This window comes from Eptatretus burgeri, chromosome 8 (assembly GCF_056783735.1).
Source record: "Eptatretus burgeri isolate ZD-2024b chromosome 8, Ebu_testis_v1, whole genome shotgun sequence".
In the NCBI taxonomy this organism is placed as follows: domain Eukaryota; kingdom Metazoa; phylum Chordata; class Myxini; order Myxiniformes; family Myxinidae; genus Eptatretus; species Eptatretus burgeri.
In genome coordinates, this window is record NC_140968.1 from 53,860,675 (window position 1) to 53,883,853 (window position 23,179).

Here is a 23,179-nt window from a genome sequence, read left to right on the forward strand (position 1 = left end):
AATCGTGCAAATAATGATACAAGCATCAAATTTGGCATTTCTGTTCTGCAGGGCTTTCTGATCAAATTTGCCCGACTGGCCATTTGAAAATCCAAATTTTTCAAAATTTGTATTTTCAAATGGCCAATCAGGCAGATTTGATTAGAATCCCCTGGAGAACAAATGTGCCAAATTTGATGCTTGTATCATTATTTGCACGATTCCTCTCAAAAATTGCTGTTATCTGCCCCACTATGAAACCCACATATGGAGATACCAATCAACCACACCAAAACACACACACACACACACACACACACACACACACACACACACACACACACACACACACACACACACACACACACACACACACACACACACACACACACACACACACACAAACACACACACAAACACACACACACAGAGACCCAGGGTGAGAGCATTTACAGTCCATGCTATCTTCCTGGCAAAGTTTTGTCTGCCTGAATGCTCCTACATGCAGAGACCTTTGCATCCCACCATTCCGCTTGTTCCTCATCTGATTTGTGCATGATACAGTCCCCTCAACAGCGAGGGAAGGGTGGAGGACCAGGGGGAAGGTTGGGAGAGAAAGATAGAAGGGTGGAGAGAGAGGGAAGGAAGAGAAAAGGGTGGGAGAGGGGTGAGGAAGGGAGAGGGGTGAGGAAGGGAGAGGGGTGAGGAAGGGAGAGGGGTGAGGGATCCTGGTAGATGTGACGCCCAGTTTATCGTCCATCTGAGAGACGACACACACATTGACGATTCACCCTGCCTGTGAAACACCGGGATGACAGTTTATAGCTGGGTCTGGATTCAAACCCAGGCTACACAGAGTGAGCATGCGTACCTCTCGGCTTTCCTGCCGTGATGTGATGATTCCTTACTTCATAGCTGAATTTTTTTTTTTCTCATTGCGATCATCTCATTTATTTTGCCTTCTTACCTCCGCTATAGAACCACGGTATCACAGCTGAATGTTGAACAACATACCAATTGGTTTTACCACGCAATGCATGAAACGTTGGAAGAACCTTTTATGTATTTATCTATATCGAAGTGACGGATCGTATAATGGAAGAACAAAAAGGAGAAGGGTCATGGAAATTATAATTACACATTTTCAGCGAGCCAGCGACCGCCCGTTTGACTGCAGAAGAACGCGCGGCCAACGCAGGCGAGTAGCCCCTGAACTTTGCTCAACTCGATCTATGTACAGTATTCAGTGAGTGTGAATATTGTAGAGCACTTGCCAAGTGGTTTAAGCACTCCAACAAAACGGATGATAAGAAACGGCTCAATTCGCACGTGAGTAGCAATCACCGAACCGTCGTATTAAACATACGTCTCCGGGACTCCGGAGAGGCCGGAAATGTCAAATACGTCCGAATTGGACAAGTGAACACTTTCTTCGGAGTCGGAACCGCTTGTAAATTTGATTCTGGAGCTGAAATTTTGTAATTCTCCTTGGTTTAAGAGATACTCGTGGTGATCGCATGTGGGAAAATGAAATGAAGCCACAAACGCCGCAGACTCCGGACGTTTATAAGCATTGCAATGTAACCCAGCGATTCGTAGCTATGATGAACAGGCATTCGATAATATGAGTGAGGAAGGTGAAAAAAATAACTATCGTTCAGAAAGTGTTGCGGCCTATTCCAAGTCAAGGCATGGTTGAGCAGGTCGAACAAAATGCTGAATTAACACCTCATTAAGGGAGAGCGAGGTGTCCGAGCATGTGCCTCATGAAGGATATAATTAAATAAGGCCGTTAATTATCTTCAAAAAAGGGATGTTTTAATTAACTCAAACACCCACTTTTCACTCTTGCACTTCCTTGGAGTTTATTTAGTATGTATGCAAAGTTTCAGGCTGCTCGGTTTTATAGTTTTGGAGTTATGGAGGACACACACACACACACACACACACACACAGTCATGTGGACACACCGTCACACAGACATTTATTATTATATTGTGGATATTTTTGAAGGAGGATACTTTAGAAATTTGGCTTGAAAGTCATTAAGAAGTTATTCAGCGATTTTCCAATCTGATTTTGCTGATTCACCAAAATACTCATCACTAAACGCTCTTCTAATGTAAAGGGGTTTGTGGTCACTCATATATTAGGTACTCTTCATGAAGCCTGACCCCAATTCACCTGGTAATAAAATAAACCAACCACCTGTAAACATGGGGGGGGGGGGGGACTAGTGGGACACACTGGAGATCGCAACTTTGTGGCCCATTGGAGTTTTCGTTCGCAGTGAGGGAATAAATACCACACGCCGTGCCTGCTCGCTTCCATGCTGCTCTCGCGGATTCGTGCGTCGTGCTGTGAACCGCGTACGTGACGGCCAATGCAGCACGGCCGAAAATAACTCGGCACAGTCACAGCATCTCGGGAAGGAACAGCTGTGTCGAGTGTCGAGTGTTCGGCGGGAGCAACGATGGCCGAGTGAGTGTTGTCATGTTCTCATGAAGTTGCCGTGATGAACAAGCGTGAATAAGCAGGCCGTTCTACCCGTACAGAAAGTGTACGTTCCCACTTATCGGAGCAATGAAGTACGAAACGGTTGGTCACACGGGAATGTAAAAGCCAATGAAACGGGGAACTCACCGACGATCCCGACGTCCACCATGTACAGTCCACAACAAATTCGAAAGTTCCTTTTCAGCAGTTTTCATCACCGGCAGACAGTCGGCGGCGATACGAATTGGGAGGGCGTGGTCATGATCCGGAGAGGCGGGGCCTAAAGAGGAGAGGGGCGGGGAATGGACGAGCAGTCGGCGGCGATAGGAATTGGGAGGGCGTGGTCATGATCCGGAGAGGCGGAGCCTAAAGCGGAGAGGGGCGGGGAATGGACGAGCAGTCGGCGGCGATACGAATTGGGAGGGCGTGGTCATGATCCGGAGAGGCGGGGCCTAAAGAGGAGAGGGGCGGGGAATGGACGAGCAGTCGGCGGCGATAGGAATTGGGAGGGCGTGGTCATGATCCGGAGAGGCGGAGCCTAAAGCGGAGAGGGGCGGGGAATGGACGAGCAGTCGGCGGCGATACGAATTGGGAGGGCGTGGTCATGATCCGGAAAGGCGGAGCCTAAAGCGGAGAGGGGCGGGGAATGGCTGGACTCCGTGCGTTGTTTCCTTCCTTGATGGCAGCGAACAGCCGTCATTTTATCAGAAGTTTACATGAAAGTGAATAAATTCTGTGTAGTTATTTATGGGGGGGATAATGTGAGGAAGCTGACAATCATCAAGTGAAAAGGAAGGTGATGTAATCGAGATAAAATGAGACATTAAACGACGCCGTGAGAGAGAGAGAGAGAGAGAGAGAGAGAGAGAGAGAGAGAGAGAGAGAGAGAGAGAGAGAGAGAGAGAGAGAGAGAGAGAGAGAGAGAGAGGAAAGGGCACGTGGAGAGACAGTCACTTGTGGGGGTGAACACTTCATCTTTACTTGCATACGTAATAAATAGACGCCACCTCATTGATTCATTCTTGAGTTTTAAATGATGTAATGCAATGAAATAAAAACCCACGTGTGAATATATGAAATGAGTCACCCCCCCCCCAAAGTGGAGGAGCGCTGCCATTCCACCGAACTCACTGCTTTCTGACCGAGCAGTTCAAGCAGGTCTTCATTCACTAAGTTTGTGCGGTGCCCCTGTAACCCTCTCAACCGTGTCGTCATGGGTTTGATCTCCGAGGAAGTCAATGACACGAGTAAAACTGCTGCCCTGGTACAACGTCGACTGAGGGCACGACCACCACCACCGCCAACTACTACTACTACCACTACTACAGGGCGTAGCTGTTGCGGTGGTAGGATCTACCGTTGGCCGTGGTAACTCGGTACGATCTTGGTGGGGAAAGTTTGCTGGATCCGACTACAGGTACCCCGCCCTGTCTGATCTTGACGTGGGCAGCATCACCTACTTGGAGCTCCATAAGATAAGAGGTTTCTTCCATCATAGTATTTGGTGCACAGCCTCTGACAGTCCCGGAGCTGCTGACGAGCCCCTGATATGACACCTGGCTGGCAGAGACACCTGGCTGGAGGCTTTCACTGTAAACAGGTAATTTATCCCTTAGCCTCCTGTTCATCAAGAGTTGAGCTGGAGAGACTGTCATTCCGCTCATAGGAGAGTTGCGGTTGGCAAGGATTGCTCGTTGAATGTCGGAACCATCTTCATGTGCCTTTCACAAAGCCTGTTTCATTGTCTGAATCGCACGTTCAGCTTGACCGTTGGATTGTGGATTTGTTGGGGATGAGGTTGTGAACATTGTACCCTATTCATGTCCAAAGTCCTTAATTTCTTCGCTACCAAAGGGAGGATTGTTGGTGAATACCTCTTCCGGTATGCCACGACGGGAAAAGTTCACTTTCATTGCTGAGATGACCGCGGTAGCCGTAAACCCATTCAGCTGTGACACCTCAAGAAATTTTGAGTAGTAAGACACCAGGACAAGATAGTCTTTTCCACCGAAGTGAAATATATCGGTACCCAGCTTCTGCCATGGGCGATCAGGGATGCTGTGCGGGATGAGTGGCTCTTTCTGAATGGCAGGCCAAAATCTGTCACAGACCCCACACTCGGCAACACGTGATTCCATGTCTCTTGACATACCTGGCCAGTACAAGATAGGTCTTGCACTTGCCTTGCACTTTCCCGCTCCTAGATGCCCTTTGTGAATTAGAGCCAACTAATGCTAGCACACAGGACACCTGGGTAAATCGCCATCAACAGAGCGCACGTATTGCATCTCATAAAACGCCGTACAGTGTGCATTTGAGTTGATACTCGCAGAGTACTCACCCTCCGGTTGGGTGGAGTTTGCACATTAATTGCTGAAAAAGTAGCGCTAAATATTACAAGACCACACCAATGCTTGTGTATGTCTCAAGGGGCCTAAAGGGTCTAAATGTCGTCTTAGGGGTCTAAGGGGTGTAAAAGTCTAGAGTCTAAGGGGACTCAAGATCAAAAGGGTATGTTCCAATCGTAGTTTGGGTCTCAAGGGGTCTAACGGTGTATATCGGGTCTAAAGGGGGTATGAGTGTTGAAAGGTCTTAAAGGTCCACTCCAATAGTACGTAATTAATTGGTGTCGTCACAGTCCAATAATATGTAATTAATAGATGTCCTCTGGAGTTGTAATCCAATTTGACTACATCAAGTGTTTTGTTTGATCCCTAAATGTGTATGTACATACACTGCATGGCCAAAAGTATGCGGATACCCCCTCAAATTAGTGTATTCGGCTATTTCAGTCACACCCATTGCTGACAGATGTATAAAATCAAGCACACAGCCATGCAATCTCCATAGACAAACATTGGCAGTACATGGGCCGTACTGAAGAGCTCAGTGACTTTCAACGTGGCACCGTCACAGGATGCCGCCTTCCCAGCAAGTCAGTTCGTCAAATGTATGCCCTGCTACAGCTGCCACAGTCAACTGTAAGTGCTGTTATTGTGAAGTGGAAACGTCTCAGAGCAACAACAGCTCAGTCACGAAGTGGTCGGCCACACAAGCTCACAGAACAGGACCGCTGAGTGCTGAAGCGTGTAGCACAGAAAAATAGTCTGTAATCGGTTACAACACTCACTACCGAGTTCCAATCTGACTGGAAGCAACGTCAGCACAAGCACTGTTCGTCGAGAGCTTCATGGAATGGGTTTCCATGGCCGAGCAGCCGCACACAAGCCTGAGATCACTATGCGCAATGCCAAGCGTCGGCTGGAGTGGTGTAAATCTCAACGCCATTTGACTCCAGAGCAGTGGAAACGTGTTCTATGGAGTGATAAATCACGCTTCACCATCTGGCAGTCCGACGGACGAATCTGGGTTTGGGGTTTGCCAGAAGAACGCTATCTGCCCAAATGCTGGGTGCCAACTGTAACAATTGGAGGAGGAGGAATAATGGTCTGGGGCTGTTTTTTATGGTTCGGGCTGGGCCCCTTAGTTACAATGAAGGGAAAACTAAACGCAACAGCATACAATGACATTATTCTACATCTAGACGATTTTTGCTTCCAACTTTGTGGAAACAGTTCGAGGAAGGCCCTTTCCTGTTTCAGCATGACAATGCCCGCATGCACAAAGCGAGGTCCAGACAGAAATAGTTTGTCAAGATCGGTGTGGAAGAACTTGACTGGCATGCACAGAGCGCTGACTTCAACCATGTCGAACACCTTTGGGATCAATTGGAACGCCAACTGCGAGCGAGACCTAATCGCCCAACATCAGTGCCTGACCTCACTAATGCTCTTGTGGCTGAATGGAAGCAAATCCCTGCAGCAATGTTCTAACATCTCGTGGAAAGCCTTCCCAGAAGAGTGGAGGCTGTTGTAGCAGCAAAGGGGGGGAACCAACAACATATTAATGCCCATTATTTTAAAATGAGACGTTGGATAAGCGGGTTCCACCACCGATTAACTTTGGTCATTGCCACCACCCATGATCTGGGCTGAGTCTGACGCACTCCCCTCCCCCCTCCACACACCTTACTTTGTGGCTGTTTTGTTCTGGGTGGAGTCTGACGCAGCCTCGCCCTCACGTTTGCACAGCCTTTCTGTTTACCATTTTCAAAGCGGAAGAAAGTTTCATCTTCAAGAAGAAGTGTTCGGTCAGAACTCTTTGCTATACCCTTTCTTATTCTAGCTTATTCATGAGCTTTGACTGTATACAAAAAACAACCACACATAGCTGCGTGTTGGCATCGACATGTTGTTTTAGGCACGGGTGTGCCAAAATTTGGAAATGTTTAACATTCATGGATAAGCCAGTGTAAGTTAATGGAAGGTGTACATAACGGTGCAACAGTTAGGCCGAGGTCACATTTGCCACGGCGGTCGTGGGATCTCCAAAATCTGTGGCCACTATCAATTATACGGTGGCCGCAGTATTTTCAGGGTCACACAATGTAGCAGTCACATGTTTTTTTATTTTTCGGGTAGCCGCACGGCGTATTTAGAAATCGTGGAGACCGAAAACGTGGGGGTGCCGTACGGTCTTTGATTTGATGTCGCACGGTGACCTTAGGGAGGCGCTGTGGCGGCCATAGAATTTTCAAGGCAGATGCAAGGTGACCGCAGGAGGGCCCTAAGGCGAACGTGCGGCCAGACGGACGGTAACGAGTGGCAATAGATACCAGTTTTTTTTTACTGAAATAAAAATATACCAGTATATATATAACTGAATATACTATAACTATAATATACTGTGGTGCCCCCAGAATCCGAATGCCCCATTGTTTGAACAAATTGGAATCCGAACAATTTTTTCGAGAAAATTTTGCCCTAAAAACCTAATACATTTTTAAAAATTACCCCCATGTGGGGGTGACGGTCATCTCTATACTGTTTTTTACCATCATAATCGATGAACTGTTGCCAGATATCTCCTCAAATGACACTCGATAGGTTTTGAAAATGGCGACTTTCACAACTTTCGTGACCTTGATCCTGACCCTGACCTCAAATCTGGGAAAAAAATTGTCGTTGGGTATCACTCATCGACCTCTACACACATACCAAATTTCATCAAGATCGGAAGTAAAAAGTTTTCTTTATACTGGGAGGTGTTTTTGACCATCTTCCAGGTTACGTGGCGGCCAAACGGGACGGAAATTCAAAAATCTGTCCGGTTAGATACAAGATAATAGCGAACGAAGTGAGCTTAATACTTAACACGTGCACGTGAGAGAATAGGAAATAACAATAATAACAATAATAACAATAATAACAATAATAACAACAATAATAACAACAACAACACAATAACCCTGGCTATTTCGAATCCGTGTCGTAAGCTATGACTTTTTGCTTCCGGTTGTTAAACGCTGTGCGCTGTATAAACACGATTGGGTTTTATTTCTGTGGTGAATCGAGGTGAATTGAGGGACATGACGCAGGATCACATGTTGTGCGTCTCGCGTATAAGGGGAGGTCTCTGCGGCACGAGTGGTTGTCCCCAGGGCATTGCCATTTACATCGGCTGTTCACTTGATGCTCGTTAACTGAAGGTGCTCATTGACTGGTGAGAATGGAGATTATATCGAACTCCGTGCTTACGCGGATTTATTCTGCGGTGATTAATTGCACATGTATACGTTACTGCTTATGTACTCCTAGCTGAACCTGTATTCCCCGGTGTGCCCACAGAAGCGGCTCCAATCAAATGGAATAAAGCCTAAACTCTGAAGGTTCATCTCTCGCTCTCATTTCAATTTATTCCATTTGGTTTTCTCGGCTCTCTCAACCAACGATGGACAAGATCTACAAACCAGAGAGGTTCGACGCAGACCCAAACGTGACTGACGCAGAAATGAAATGGTCGCATTGGTTCTGTTCCTTCTCACACTATCTGACCATCATCGAGGAAGGAGCCGACAAATTTGCCGCTCTCGTGAATCATGTCTCGCCCAGCGTGTACAGGCTCTTCTCGGAGTGCGACACTTACGAAGCAGCGATTGACGTGCTGCAGGCGCTCTGAAGCCCAAGAACGAGGTATACATACGACATCTTCTCAACACACGCAAGCAAGCAGCCGGGGAGACAATCGATCAGTTCCTGCAAGCTCTGAATCAGCTGGGAAAAGACTGCAGCTTCCGGGCCGTAAGCGCCGAGGAACACCGAAAGGAAGCCACACGGGAGGCATTCATCCAAGGACTTAGATCAGCCCACATACGGCAACGCTTACTAGAGAAAGCGCAACCCACTCTTGACAAGGTAGTCGATCAGGCACGAGCGATGGATACGGCTCAGCAGCAATCTGAGTCATTTGGGACACCGATGCTGCTAATGAACGCTGCTACGGTGGGAACTCAAGGAACCCCACTGGCACAGACACAGCCAGACATAGGGGATGGAGAAACACCCGAGGAGCCGGATACCCAGGCCACGTCAAACTCCTCAGCAACTGCTCCGGTTGGTAAATGCTTCTTTTGTGGGTACAAAAGGCACCCTCGTCAAAAATGTCCCGCCAGAGATGCCACATGCATGAATTGCGACAAGAAAGGGCATTATGCCAGGGTATGTAAATCTACTCTAAGGAGAAATAAACCCACTTCTGCGGCTCTCTACTCGCAGAATAAATTAACTGCAGCCTCCCCGGGGAATCTATCCAAGGCTATCATCAACGTACGAATTAACGGGCATATGGCTGAGGCACTGATTGATACCGGTAGCTCTGAAAGTTTCGTCAACAGCTCGCTAGTGAAGGGCAGGAAATGGGTAATCCACCCGACTGACAATACGGTATGCATGGCCGCCACCTCACTACAATCCCGCGTACGAGGGTACTGCAATGTTGAATTGGACGTAAAAGGGTACACGCATCGGGATGTAAGGGTACTGGTGCTTCGTGATTTGTGCGCAGACGTAATTCTGGGTCATAATGTCCTCAAGCAGCACACGAGCGTCGAAATACCCTTTGGAGGAAGCAAACCTCGTCTAATTTTAAATGCGTTGACCACCGCGGAGGTGACGTCCCCCCAGCTGTTCGCTAACTTGTCGCCGGTCTGCAAACCGATAGCGATTAAATCGCGGCGATATACCACTGCTGACATGAATTTCATCACTTCAGAAACCAAGCGATTACTGGAAGAAGGAATTATAGAACCGAGCGATTCGCCATGGCGTGCACAGGTGTTAGTAACCAGCAGTCAGAACCATAAGAAACGAATGGTTGTCGATTATTCCCAAACGGTCAATCGCTTCACCCAACTCGACGCCTACCCCCTGCCGCGCATAGACGAGATGGTCGAACGCGTGGCCAATTATAAGGTATTCAGTACCATCGACTTGCGAAGCGCCTATCATCAAATTCCCATCCGAGAGGAAGACAAACCTTACACTGCATTCCAGGCAGGGAGGCGCCTCTACCAATTCAGGAGAATACCTTTCGGTGTCACGAATGGGGTAGCTTGCTTCCAACGGGTTATGGACGACATCATCTCAGATGAAAACCTCAAAGACACTTTTGTTTACGTGGATAATGTCACAGTGTGCGGTAGGGATCAGGGGGAACATGATAGGAATCTGGACAGATTCTTGAGCATTGCTAGAAAATATAATCTGACCCTCAACTATGAGAAATGCGTATTCTCGGCAAGGTCAATTGACCTTCTCGGCTACACGATAGCCGACGGCACAATTAAGCCTGATCCTGAACGATTGCGCCCGCTCCGTGAGCTTCCACCACCTCAGGACTTGCAGACAATGCGCCGGGTGATCGGGATGTTCGCTTACTATGCGAGATGGATTTCGCAATACTCCGAGAAAATACATCCCCTAGTGCATTGCAAAAACTTTCCACCAGATGCCGCTGTTGTAAGAGCTTTCCACAACCTCAAGGATGATATCAGTAAGTCCGTGGTTTTATCGATCGACAGCTCGGTGCCCTTCGTGGTGGAAACCGACGCTTCAAATCACGCCATAGCTGCTACACTTAATCAGTCTGGGCGGCCGGTCGCGTTCTTCTCGAGAACTCTCTCTAGAAGCGAGCAGAGACACTCAGCGATAGAGAAGGAAGCGTACGCCATCGTTGAAGCGCTGCGGAAATGGAGACATTATTTACTGGGAAACCACTTCACGCTCGTTACGGACCAACGATCCGTGGCATTCATGTTTGATGGGAAAAATAACGGGAAAATTAAGAATGAAAAAATTATGAGATGGCGGATAGACCTAGCTTGCTACAGTTACGACATTGTTTACCGGCCCGGGAAAGAAAACCCTGCTGCAGATACCTTCTCTTGGGTCTACAGTTCGGCAACAATCAGTCAGGCTTTGCAAGACCTACACGTGTCTCTCTGCCACCCAGGGGTAACCAGGAATGGCACATTTCGTGCGCAGACAAAATCTTCCCTATTCTGTTGAAGATATTAAACAAATGAATGCTTCATGCCCTGTTTGTGCTGAACTAAAACCCAGATTCTTTGGCGCGGCATCTGGCAGACTGATCAAGGCCACTTCCCCCTTCGAGAGACTAAACATCGACTTCAAAGGGCCCCTGCCGACCGAAACAGACAACAGATACATATTCACCGTTGTTGATGAATATTCAAGGTTCCCTTTCGCATTTCTGTGCTCGGATATGACCTCGGGCACTGTCGTGAGATGTCTCTCTGACCTCATCGCTATGTTTGGGAGACCTTCGTACATACATTCAGACAGAGGGCCGTGTTTCATGTCGGCCGGGCTAAAACAATTCCTACTAGAGCTCGGCATAGCAACTAGTCGAACGACGGGTTACAACCCACAGGGAAACGGGCAGGTGGAAAGGTATAATGGAGTTATTTGGAAAGCCGTAACTCTGGCGCTGAAATCGAGAGGACTGGGCCCCGAGCGGTGGGAGGTTACTCTTCCCGACGCTCTGAATTCCATACGCTCTTTGCTCTGCACGTCCACCAATGCAACTCCTCACGAACGAATGTTTACTCACCAGCGACGTTATGTTGACGGTCAAACGGTGCCCAACTGGCTGACCCATCCCGGTACAGTGTTCATGAAACGCCCGGTACGACAAAGCAAGTATGAACCCCTGGTGGAGGGGGTCGAACTCATTGACACTAATCCAGAGTATGCTCATGTCAGGCTCCCGGATGGCAGGGAGACCACTGTGTCGGTTCGCCATCTGGCTCCCTCAGGTACTCCTCCCGCAGGTACACCACCTTCTGGCACTCCTCCTTCTGACATCTCACGCGTAGGAACTCGGCCGGCCGACGGGGCTGCCGCGTTCCACCCGAGAGCGATCGAGGAGTCATTCCCGGCACAAGTCGAGGCTCACCAAGAGGATCGGGAGTCTCCCTCAAGTGAAACTGCCGTTTACTCCCGGAGAGGTCGACGAATAAGGCCCCCTCGACGACTCAATCTGTAAAGGGGATTATCGGCATTCTCGCTGCTCATGCTCCCATATGCTCATTATATCATATATCGATGCTCATTTCCATGCTCCTACAACTCAAAATAATCACTGCTTGGCATGTATGCTTCTGTAGATCTATTAGTCCGCGTTGCTTGAAATGTATACTCCTATAGTGCTAAAGCAATCATGGTGTGTAAGATGGGCCCCTAGTTACATTTTAAAGGTGGGGAGAATGTGGTGAATTGAGGTGAATTGAGGGACATGACGCGGGATCACATGTTGTGCGTCTCGCGTATAAGGGGAGGTCTCTGCGGCACGAGTGGTTGTCCCCGGGGCGTTGCCATTTACATCGGCTGTTCACTTGATGCTCGTTAACTGAAGGTGCTCATTGACTGGTGAGAATGGAGATTATATCGAACTCCGTGCTTACGCGGATTTAGTCTGCAATGATTAATCGCACATGTATACGTTACTGCTTATGTACTCCTAGCTGAACCTGTATTCCCCGGTGTGCCCACAGAAGCGGCTCCAATCAAATGGAATAAAGCCTAAACTCTGAAGGTTCATCTCTCGCTCTCATTTCAATATCTATTTCGTGAATATTACTGAACACGTGCACATGAGAGAATAGGAAACAAAAACAACACAATACCTTGGCAATTGTGAATCCGTGTCATTGGCTATGACCATTTTGCTTCCGTTTTTTGTTTTGTTGCTGGTTTTTTTTTGTTTCCAGTTTTTTTTCATGGGGAATGATGCATGCCGGGAGATCATAACCGGAAGTGTTTATTTATTTATTCAATTATTTTTTCCCAAAGTTAATTTTATACTTCCGAAGGTGATTTTTTTCATGACAGGAAGTGTTTATTTTGTATTTAACATTACCGGGAGTGATTTTGAAACTCTTTCCGGAACTTTTAATTTCTTTTATTCTTGACCAGAAGTGATCGTTTATTTATTTATTTATTCAATTATTTTTTTTCCCAAAGTTAATTTTAATAAAGATATCTCCCGCATCATCAAAAAATATTTTCTAATCGTGATTTACATTATTTGTTCGCCGATCCCGAATCCAGGCCAAAGTAACCGGAAATTGTGTCAAAATCATCAGCTGTGCGGTGCTTACATGTACCACGGTATAGTTGGCAAGTATACAGTTGTGAACAAGTTTTATGTAAAGTCAGAAGCGAATGTAAGAAGAATTCTACGTTCGCTTCTCGGCTTTGCCTATTCCATATTATTTATATTTCATTTCTCCTTCCTTCCTTCTTTGCGAATCGCATCGGCGTTTTTGGCCATCTTCCAGATCACGTGACGATCAAACGGGAAGGGAATTCAAAAATCTGTCCGGTTAGATACAACATAATATTTTTTACTATCATAATCAATAAACAGTTGCCGAATATCTTGTAGAATGGCAGACAAGATAGGTTTTGAAAATGGCGATTTTTATAACTTACGTGACCTCGTCCCTGACATTGAACCCGGACAAAAGTTATATCGTTGTGCAACACTCATCGACGTCTACCCACAAACTAAGTTTCATTAAGATCGGAAAGAAAAATTGTTCACGCACGTACGGACGGACGGACATTTGGTCTGGCTTTATTAGGTCATCTCGGTAGAGATGACCTAAAAACCGAACACAACGAGGCGTTCATGTTTGTTCACGTGTCTCCCCCACCTGTTCGAGCCGCATCTTCGCGCTTTGTTCATTCAGTTCGTCAGTGGAAGTCCTCGTGAAAACATCTCTCGTGTGTCGATCGATACTTTAGGCCTCAGTCACATTTGCTCGACGGCGAGGATACGGCGGCCGTGCGCCCTCTGAATTGACACAAACGTGCGGCGGCCGCAGAGAAACTGAGGTGGCATCAGGGAGGCCCTATGCCGTATGGCTAGATTTTACAGGCCGTAAGGTCGTCGTGGAATTATAACGCGGAGTTATAACTTTTTTCATTTGTACGTTCGCCGAAGCAATTCGACAAGCCGAAACAAAAGAACTGGTAATTTTTTTTTTTTAAAGCACTCGTTACCGTCCGTCTCGGCGCACGTTCGGCTTAGGGTCTCCCTGCGGTCACCTTGCGTCTGCCTTGAAAATTCTATGGCCGCTGCAGGAACGCCCTGAGGTCACCGTGTGACATCAAATCAAAGACCGTACGGGACCCCTACGTTTTCGGTCTCCATAATTTATAAATACCCCGTGCGTCTACCCGAAAAATAAAAACATATGTGACTGCTTCATTGTGTGACCGTGGAAATACTGCGGCCGCTTTATAATTGCTAGTGCCCGTACATTTTGTAGACCCTCCGGCCGCCGAGCCAAATGTGACAGGCCTTACCTTGTGTTTTCACCTTTATTTGTGATGTTTGTTTTTTTAATCATCTAGTGTTTTAATTAATAACAAAAAAAGCAATCCGATCAGGTGGTGTGACGGACTGTCGGGCAAGGATTGAATTTCACAGCAAAACCAGTTGTAATTTGGAATATATCTATAATTCCAGGTGTGTGTGTGTGTGTGTGTGTGTGTGTGTGTGTGTGTGTGTGTGTGTGTGTGTGTGTGTGTGTGTGTGTGTGTGTGTGTGTGACCGCTGTTTCTCGACAACCGCTGGTCCGATCTAACTGAAACTTGCCAGGTATATTGCTGGGGCCCTGAGGATGTGCTTTTTCAAGGTTTGATATTAATCGGCCAAGTGCTTCCCAAGTTATGGCCATTTATTTACCAACCAATGACAGGAACCTTTGCTGTGGCCATTTTTTATCAACCAATGACAGGAAGCGTTGCTGCGTCGCGTGGTTGATGGGGAAGAGAAACTCAGCCACGTTCGCCATTACGGGGTTTTTTTTTCTCTTCTCTCCTCTTCGTGTTTTTCCTTGCAAAAAGGCAAAATACGTTGGCGCTAATTGAATAATTGGCCATTAAAAGCCTCCGTATTCTTGCCCTGGACGAGGAAACAAAGAAAAAGCGCCGTTTCCTCAGCAATGTTGTTTATGAAAAGGTGCTAACGAGATAAAGGTGTGTACAATGTACATGGAGACGATTTTTTATTATTATTTATTTATTGAAGAAAAATTGTTCCAAAAATAATTTATCAAAAAAAGTGCACAACTTTTTTTTGTTTCCAATTGTCAAAACGCTGTGGCCTTTGGAAGTGTTAAGGAATTCAGCTCTACTCAACATGCTTGCCAACGAAATGCATCTCAATTTGGTGGTAAAAACGATTCACAACGACAGGTTTCCTTACTCATTGCTCTGCAGTCTGCATTCAATCCCTTCATCTCTCTATAATTCCAGGTGTGTGTGTGTGTGTGTGTGTGTGTGTGTGTGTGTCTGTTTCTGTGTGTCTGTGACCGCTGTTTCCCGACAACCACTGGTCCGATCAAATTGAAACTTGCCAGCTATATTGCTGGGGACCTGATGAGGATGTGCCTTTTCAAGATTTGATATTAATCGGACAAGTGATTCCCAAGTTATGGCCATTTATTTACCAACCAACGACAGGACACGTGCTGCGTAGGTGTGGCCGATGCGCCATTTAGTTACCAATCACAGGACACGTTGCTGCGTGGGCGTGGCTGCGTGGTCGGCCGACGATGACGTCACGTGCCGTGCTGGTTACGATGGGGATCGATCGGTGCCTTAGTTACCGTGGGGTAGGAGTGCCAATGGTAAATGGCAGCGAATGTCATGACAAGCAAAGACAGGGAGGTAAACTTGATTTTAATTTACTCTGTGTGTAAGTATCACAGCAGTTGTTACTTCAATGCAAGCGATAATTTGTGGAATGATGTGAATATTCTGTATGGGCACGCACTACTTTTGGATAGTGATGACTTACTGTATTCTAATAATTTCTCGATTTCTTATCCGCATTTATAGATAAACACAATGCCCCAATCCAGTCGTCGTTTATGAGAGCGAAGGAATGGCCTGTGTAGTTGTTTGAAAGTTTTTTTTTTTTTGCATGTACGGCCACGCACATATGGGCACACGAGAGCGAAGGAACTGCCTGTGTGGTTGTTGTTTCTGGCACGCGGTTTGAAATTTTTTTGTATGTACGGCCATGCACGTACGGACACGCGAGAGCGAAGGAACGGCCTGTGTAGTTGTTTCTGGCAAGCGGTTTTAAAGTATATATATTGTTGTGGTTACCAGATTCGCAAACCACCATTCAGGTCCCTTAGGTGAGGTATCTCGGTAAGTGCATGTGTAGTTAGGCCCAAACCCGTTGTCTAGTGGGAATACATGTCATTTATGCGAGCTGCGACTCTTCAGGATAGCCGTTTTTCTTTTACTATCTTTATTTTGGACCAACCGCCATGATCACAACCACAACATCAACCACCGACCACAACCACCGCTTCACCACAACCGCCACGACCTTCACGCGCACCTCACAACCGTAGCATCGCCACCGTTCTTGCCCCGCTGTGGGTACCGGTGTTGGACTCATGCAGAACGCGCGTCGAACAGCGTGTACAAAATCACGGATTTTGTGCTTCAAAAACGGATCAAAAACGACACACGCCCACTTTTTGCCGTCCAATCGGTGAGCGAGGGGCGATTTGGCCCCGCCTCCAGAACGATCGATATATGCAAATTTGTGGATCAAAAAGCCTTCACGCCCACTTTTTCTCGGGCCAATGGGGGGCGAGGTGAAAGGTCAAAGGGAGGGGGTCAAAGGCGAAGTTACGGGGGGATAAAAGGACGGTGTTCGTCAGTCAGAAGAGAGTCGCAAGAGAGAACGAGGGAGAGTCAGCAGAACGAGAGTCGGAGTCGCAAAAGGAGAGAGAGTCGCAAACAAGAACGGGTCGGAGAGTCAAGAAGAGGAGAGTCGGAAGCAGAGGGTCAAGACTTCGCGGGCGGTGGAGCTGCTCGTCGTGTGCGTTGGAGTCGGAACGGAGGGGACGGAGCTGTGGAAAGGCGGCGACACCAGACGAGGGGGTGCTCGCGTCGTGCAGGAAGCTGCACCCGAGGGAGGCCGACAGCGCGACCTGGCCAAGGTGGAGACGCTCGTCGCACATAATAAAGATCCTCTATACCCCGAGCATCAGCAACCCCCTCCTGTTTCCCCCCCCGCGCTGAGATAGTGCGACCAAGGGGGCCCCGTTCCCACCCCCTGCCAGGCACTGTCCACGAGGCCCGCGGGTTGCGGGGCCATCGCCGCTCCGCGTCTCATCACCAGACGGGTAGGCCCGACCCGGTCTCGGCCTCAGGCCTACCTCATTCTTGGGGGATTTCTTTTCCTTGGTTTTGGGTATGTGTTGTCGGCGCCGTCTGTGAAGTAGAATTGTATAAGTGTTGCCGTGTGCTCGGTAGTCGGTATTAGCTCTGCACTGTGTTTTCACTTTTATGTTTGCTTTTTGTGTAAATGGAATTGTGTTTTCTTTTTTTTTGTGTGCATTTGGTGGAATTGTATTTGTGTGCTTCCCGTGTGCCGCGAATAAATGTGCTTTATTGTTGAACTGTCCTCCCGCTTCGCTTCGTCTTTTCCCCCATTGAACCCTCATCTTGCTTCACGTAAAGGGTTGGTAGTGGGCTGAGTACGCCCGATAATTAATCGAACCGTCGAGGTCGACGATAACACCGCTCGGTTATTCTGATAGTACGGAACGGGTCGCTTAAGTGGCCCGTGTCCGAAGTCGACCTGCGGCGAGGTGCGATCGCCCGGTCTACCCTCCGCGTGGGTACTTAGGTAGTTCGAATTTGGCGAGCAACCCTATCCCACGCGGGGTCTGATTGGCTCGATCGCGGTGAGACCGAAAGGTCCACCCGTGACTGGTTCCCGGCGTTAGTCCGAGAGGGTCACGACTGGATTGTCCGTCCGGTGGGCGACGTGCCGCGATTCGAGTTACGTGGCGTCCGCACGCCGGCGGGCGCGAAAACCGCAACAATATATATATATATATATATTTTTTTTTTTTTTTTTTTTTTTGCACGTACAGCCACGCACGTCCGGGCACGTGAAAGCGAAGGAACGGCTTGTGTGGTTGTTGTTTCTGGCACGCAGTTTGAGTTTTTTTGCGGGGGGGGGAGGGAAGGGTTTGCACGTACGGCCATGCATCTACGGGCATGCACTGGTATCCATGATTACGTCAGCCCGATGTGTTTGATGAAAGTGATTGTGGTTCTGGGGGCATCATGTTTGATGAGCTGCCCTGGGGGCAGCGCTCTCGCAGAGTGCGCGAGCGATCGGAACCCAGGACGGAGCTCAAGCCTGTGTGGACCTTTGGATGTGGTGATTGTTCTAGTTTACATACAATACACCACAACCAAAGGTCATTTACTCATCTTATTTTACCTTGAACATGGGTAATTTCAGTTTAAAGTGTCTTGAAAGTGGGTTTTCTTGGGGTCAAGGAATGGATTCATTCACTCCATTATTTCTTATTGGGAAATATTTTTTGAATCCAAACTTTTTGCAATCTGAACAGCCTCCTGGAACGAATTAAATTGGGATTCTGGGGGCACCACGGTATAGGCAAACACCTATACTCTGATCTCTAGCGGTAACGCACGGTCGACGCAGACTGCCACGGAGGCCGTACGTAGGTGCACGGCGGGCGTAGGGGAACCGTGCGTCGACCCTGTGTTGCCCGCAGGTAGTTACACAGACCGCAAGGCCACCGTACGGCGACCGTGGAAATAGTGCGGCCGCCGTAATTTTTGGGGGGTTGGGAAAATTCATTTTTCATTGAGAAGAGCTTACGGCAGCCGCACGAATAACGCAAGCCCACCGTACGCCCTACATACAGTCGACATGGAACACATCTACATCATAGCTTGGCTTGTCGAATTGCTACGGTGAACGTAGAAATGAAAAAAAGTTATAACTCCGTGCTATAATTCCACGGCGCCCCTACGGCCTGTAAAATATAGCCAAACGGCGTAGGGCCTCCCTGAGGCCACCTCAGTTTCTCTGCGGCCGCCGCACGTTTCTGTCAATTCAGAGGGCGTACGGCCGCCGTATCCTCGCCGTAGAGCAAATGTGACCTAGGCCTTAGCAAACAAACTATGCAAGATCTGGATTCCATGATTATGTAGTCGGGCCTACTCTTACGCTGGGCTGGCAGGATGCCCTAGCTCAGCCAAGAGGTATGCACACTCGACTCGAATCTATCTACCCTGGGTTATAATCCCATCCCAGATGTAAACTGTCATCCAGGGGTGTGTTCCATTACCAATCAGCTTGCTAAGCCAGCCGTTCCTTAAACAACTGTCTTGTTGGAGTGCTTAAGCCACGGTGATCACTCCCAAGCTGCTTGGTAATGGAACACACACACCTACACACCCCGGTGTTTCACAGGCAGGACGCTTCATCAATGAGTTCCGTCCCTAAAATGGATGTTTGTCATTTGCAGCGTGCACAAGTATGGCGAGGGTCAAGAAAGCAAAAACAATGCAAATGGAATACGACATACACTCTGGACTAAATAATACTATTAAACCTGTTCTCCTTCCCGTCCCTCAGATGGAGTGTTCATTTTAACATCGTCTCATTTTCTCTCTCCAAGCCAAACAGGATTATGTTAAGCACGGAATGAATGTTTGTTTTGTGCATCATTGCAAAACCCAAGTTGAATGCTCTGTTCTGCAAATGTTCAAGTTAGTAAAGTCGATTTCTGACCTGTAACACAAAAAGTGAATTTCTATACACCGTATCTTCATTAATCAATGATCAGTTGGTACTTGGAATTATTCAATACTCTAGATTGTGATGAGGGTGGATCATAAGGATAAGGAGCCTCAAGATCACCGAGCAGCTTGTTTGCTGGGACATGTTCCATTAGCAAGTGGCAAGCAAGTACTCCAACGGAACGTAGTGCTCGGCCCCACTTAACATGATAGTATCCATTTAAACAATGCTATGGTGGTACTTGAACAACCTTTCAGGCCGGCGTATTCAGCCCAGGCCTATGCTGTCAAGGCCGTCGTTTTCAGTTTTACTCGATCATCTTGTACAGTAAATTCACCAAACAAATTCATTGTGTTAGCAGTGGCTACAGAGTTTGAGGAAGAGGGATTAGAAAGAAAGATAAGTAAATGGAGAGTCAGAAAGAGGACCCCCTGCCAAACTTATTCATGTAATTAAGAAAAACAAGCTTGAAGTAGTAGTATAGTCTTGCAAGAAGATTATTTTGATGTTTGTGTAGTGGGTGCTTAAAAGGTGCAAAGGTCTTTTGGATCTAATAGGTTAAAGGGGTACAAAGAGTCAAAAGGGTATGTTTCAATCATAGTTGGGGTCAATGGAGTTTAAAGAGTCAATGCAATGTAAAGGGTCAGAAGGGGCTAAAGGTTGAAATGATCAGTCTAAAAAGTCTTAAGATCTTAAGGTTCTAAATGGTATAAAGGGGTCAAAAGGGTCAAGGGGGGTCTGAATAGTCTTAAAGGCTCTAAAAATGTCTAAAGGTCATGTAAACTTTCCAACCAGATTTCTCTCAATGCAAATCCTCCTTTCTGGACCGAGTGATGACTAACTTCTGCACCAATGTCTCCTGCTCTTCCTCTGCTTCATCTGATCATGTGCTTGTGAAAGTCAAGATCTCTCGAGTTATTCTCAGAGAGCTGCCTCAATGCCTGTGAGTCTGGCAATTCACTCAAATAAATTGGTAGCGACTGCAAGCAGCCATCTCTATTCAGGAATGGCCTCCCATATCTACTAACCTGATGTTAACTCAGCCTGGGAATTCTTCCACAGAAACCTACTTTCTCATGCACAGATTAATCCCATCTCGTCTTCAATTATCCTACCCCTCTTGTCGCCCATGGTACATTACATTGAATCCTATGGTGAGGCAGTTACTCTGAAACAAGTTGCCTTCTCTTCCAGGAAGGCTAATCCAACTGAAGGCAACCTCAGTGCATTCCCCCCCAAAAAAAATCTGCAACAAGTGTGTCTACTCTCAGGAGAGCTAGAAAATACCATCCATCAAATCTCAAAAATGAACTTTCAAACTTGTCTCCCTCCTTTAAAACCTGGTGGCACCTTGTTAATTCTGTCTGGAGTATGCTGCCGTTCCATCCCTTCCCCCTCTTCAAAAGGCACCACGGCCACTTCCACTTGTGAGAAGGCTGAATGCCTCAATTCTGTGTTTGCTTCCACATATTTTGTCCGAAACCCCTCACTCTGCGTATGCATCTTTCCCTGTCGTACCCAACTGGTCCTGGACTCTGTCTTTTGCACCTGTGAAGGTTCTTTCAACCCTCAACTCTGCTACTGGTCAGACAGCATCAGCTCATATGTCCTGCTCTTGCACATCGGTTCTCTGCCCTTTTCAATCTGCTTCAAAATCTGCCAGCATCACTGGATGACATAAAAAGGAGCAAAAACAGATTCCCTTAAATACAGACCTAGCAGCTTACTTCCAATAATCAGCAAGGTCATGGAATCCATCATTGCAGTTGATATGAAATCCTTCCGTTTCTCCAACAACCTCATCTCAGATCACCAATTTGGTTTTAGACCAGGTCACTCCACCTTGAACATGCTGCTTCGACTCACCTAACAATGAATGGAGGCCCTCAATATCAGACATGGGATCAGGGCCATATCTCTGGACGTAGCTCGTCCTTTCGATAGTCTGGCATCCCGCCTTACTCTCCAAACTCTCTGCCTATGGCATCCAATGCCATCTCCACACATGGCTTACTGACTTCCTCTACTCTCGTAGCCAACGTGTGATACTCAACGGAATCCTTTCATCTCCTCTCCCTATCAAAGCCAGAGTGTCCCAAGGCAGTGTTTTTGGCCCATTCCTATTTCTGATCTTCATCAATGATCTCTCTAACTCACTGTAAAATCCTCTATCTATTTGCTGATGACTACTCTCTGCTGTGACATCCCTCATCCTTCAAACAGGGAGGCTGCAGCCTCTTCCCTCTCTTCAGACCATGAAAGAAATCACAAGCTGGTCAAACACTTGGAATGTCTTTCAATCCTGACAAATCTCACACTCTCACTATCTCTCTTCAAAAGGACCGTCTGGCAAATCTTCCTATTTACTTTCTTAACGATCTTCTTGAGGAAGATCAGTGACTCAAACTCCTGGGGTCTCACTATCAGCCATCATCTTTCTTGGGGAAACTACATTTTAAAGTTTGCCTCCAAAGCCACACGCAGACTGGGCATCCCCTGTCATACAAAGTCCTTCCTTGGCACACCTGAAGTCCGATCCATCAACAAGTCCTTGATCCGTTGCGTGATGGAGTACTGCTCTCCCCTTTGGGCTGGCTTCCCTGCCTCACATCTTGATGCCATCTTCTTCTCCTTGCATATGGCACCTTGGCTGCCAGGTCGCAAATTTTGGGCAAACTTTGCCATTGATTCTGTGCCACTATACCAGTACACCGGTACACCGGTACTCATTTTGCCAACCTTGGAAGGATGACAGGCTGAGTCAACCCCACCTAGTGCTAATTCAGTGGAAAACGGGGCTCAAACTCAGGACCCGAAGATCCCAAGCCAGCCACCATAACCACAAAGCCAACACCAGGCTTAGCTTGATGCCATGGAAACCAAGGTTTTAAAGATTATTGGAATCTCCCGCGATGAAGCCGAGTCCATGGGCTGACCACTTTGCCATTGCAGGCAGGTGTGGTCTCTGTCTTTAACCGCCTCCTATCTGGTCTTGCACCCTCTGCTCTTTCCATGCTTTATCCCCCCAGGTTTCTGCAGGGCTTAGTCCATCAACTCCCTTCTGATAAAACTCCCTAAATCCAGGATCACTGCTCACCTCCACTCATTTGTTCCTCTTTTTCCTGCCTGTGGAATCAACTTCCACATTCTCTTTAAGCTCATTCTTCCTTCCTGTTCTTCAAGACGGCTGTTCACAACGATCTCAACTCATCCCCAATCCTAAACCATGAATTTTTCTACTCTCATTAAATCAAATCAAACCCAAATCCCTCCCCCTTCCAATTTTACCTCCCTGGAGTTTACTTCTGTATCTAACTTGTCCACTGCAGGCATGTGTTTTGCATCCTGTTTTTGTCTGTTTTGTCCCGATCTGTTCACTGTATACTCGCTCTTCCACGAGTCTCGAGTATGTATACAAGAAAAAGGTCTAAATGGTGTCTTAGCAGTCTCAAGGGTACGCTCCAATAGTACATAATTAAGATATACACACACACACACACACACACACACACACACACACACACACACACACACACACACACACACACACACACACACACACACACACACACACACACACACACACACACACACACACACACACGCACATCGTGCAACTTTTTCCATAGACAGACAGACATGAATTAATGGCTTTTTGTCCAGTACTATATTGATT

At 47.3% G+C, this 23,179-nt stretch overlaps 1 protein-coding gene across 7 annotated transcripts in view; it reads right to left on the minus strand.

Annotated features, from left to right (window-relative positions):
* LOC147021761 (phosphoinositide 3-kinase regulatory subunit 5-like) overlaps positions 1-2,789 on the minus strand; it is a 116,051-nt gene extending 113,262 nt beyond the window's left edge. For 3 of the 7 annotated variants that reach the window (XM_085892059.1, XM_085892057.1, XM_085892058.1), the window contains exon 1: positions 2,623-2,786. The gene's annotated coding sequence lies outside the window, so the exon portion shown is untranslated. Of the gene's footprint in view, positions 1-2,622 lie in introns of all 7 variants that reach the window. The other 4 variants (XM_085892060.1, XM_085892055.1, XM_085892054.1 and 1 more) reach the window with 2 other exon arrangements.
* Positions 2,790-23,179: the final 20,390 nt, after the last annotated feature.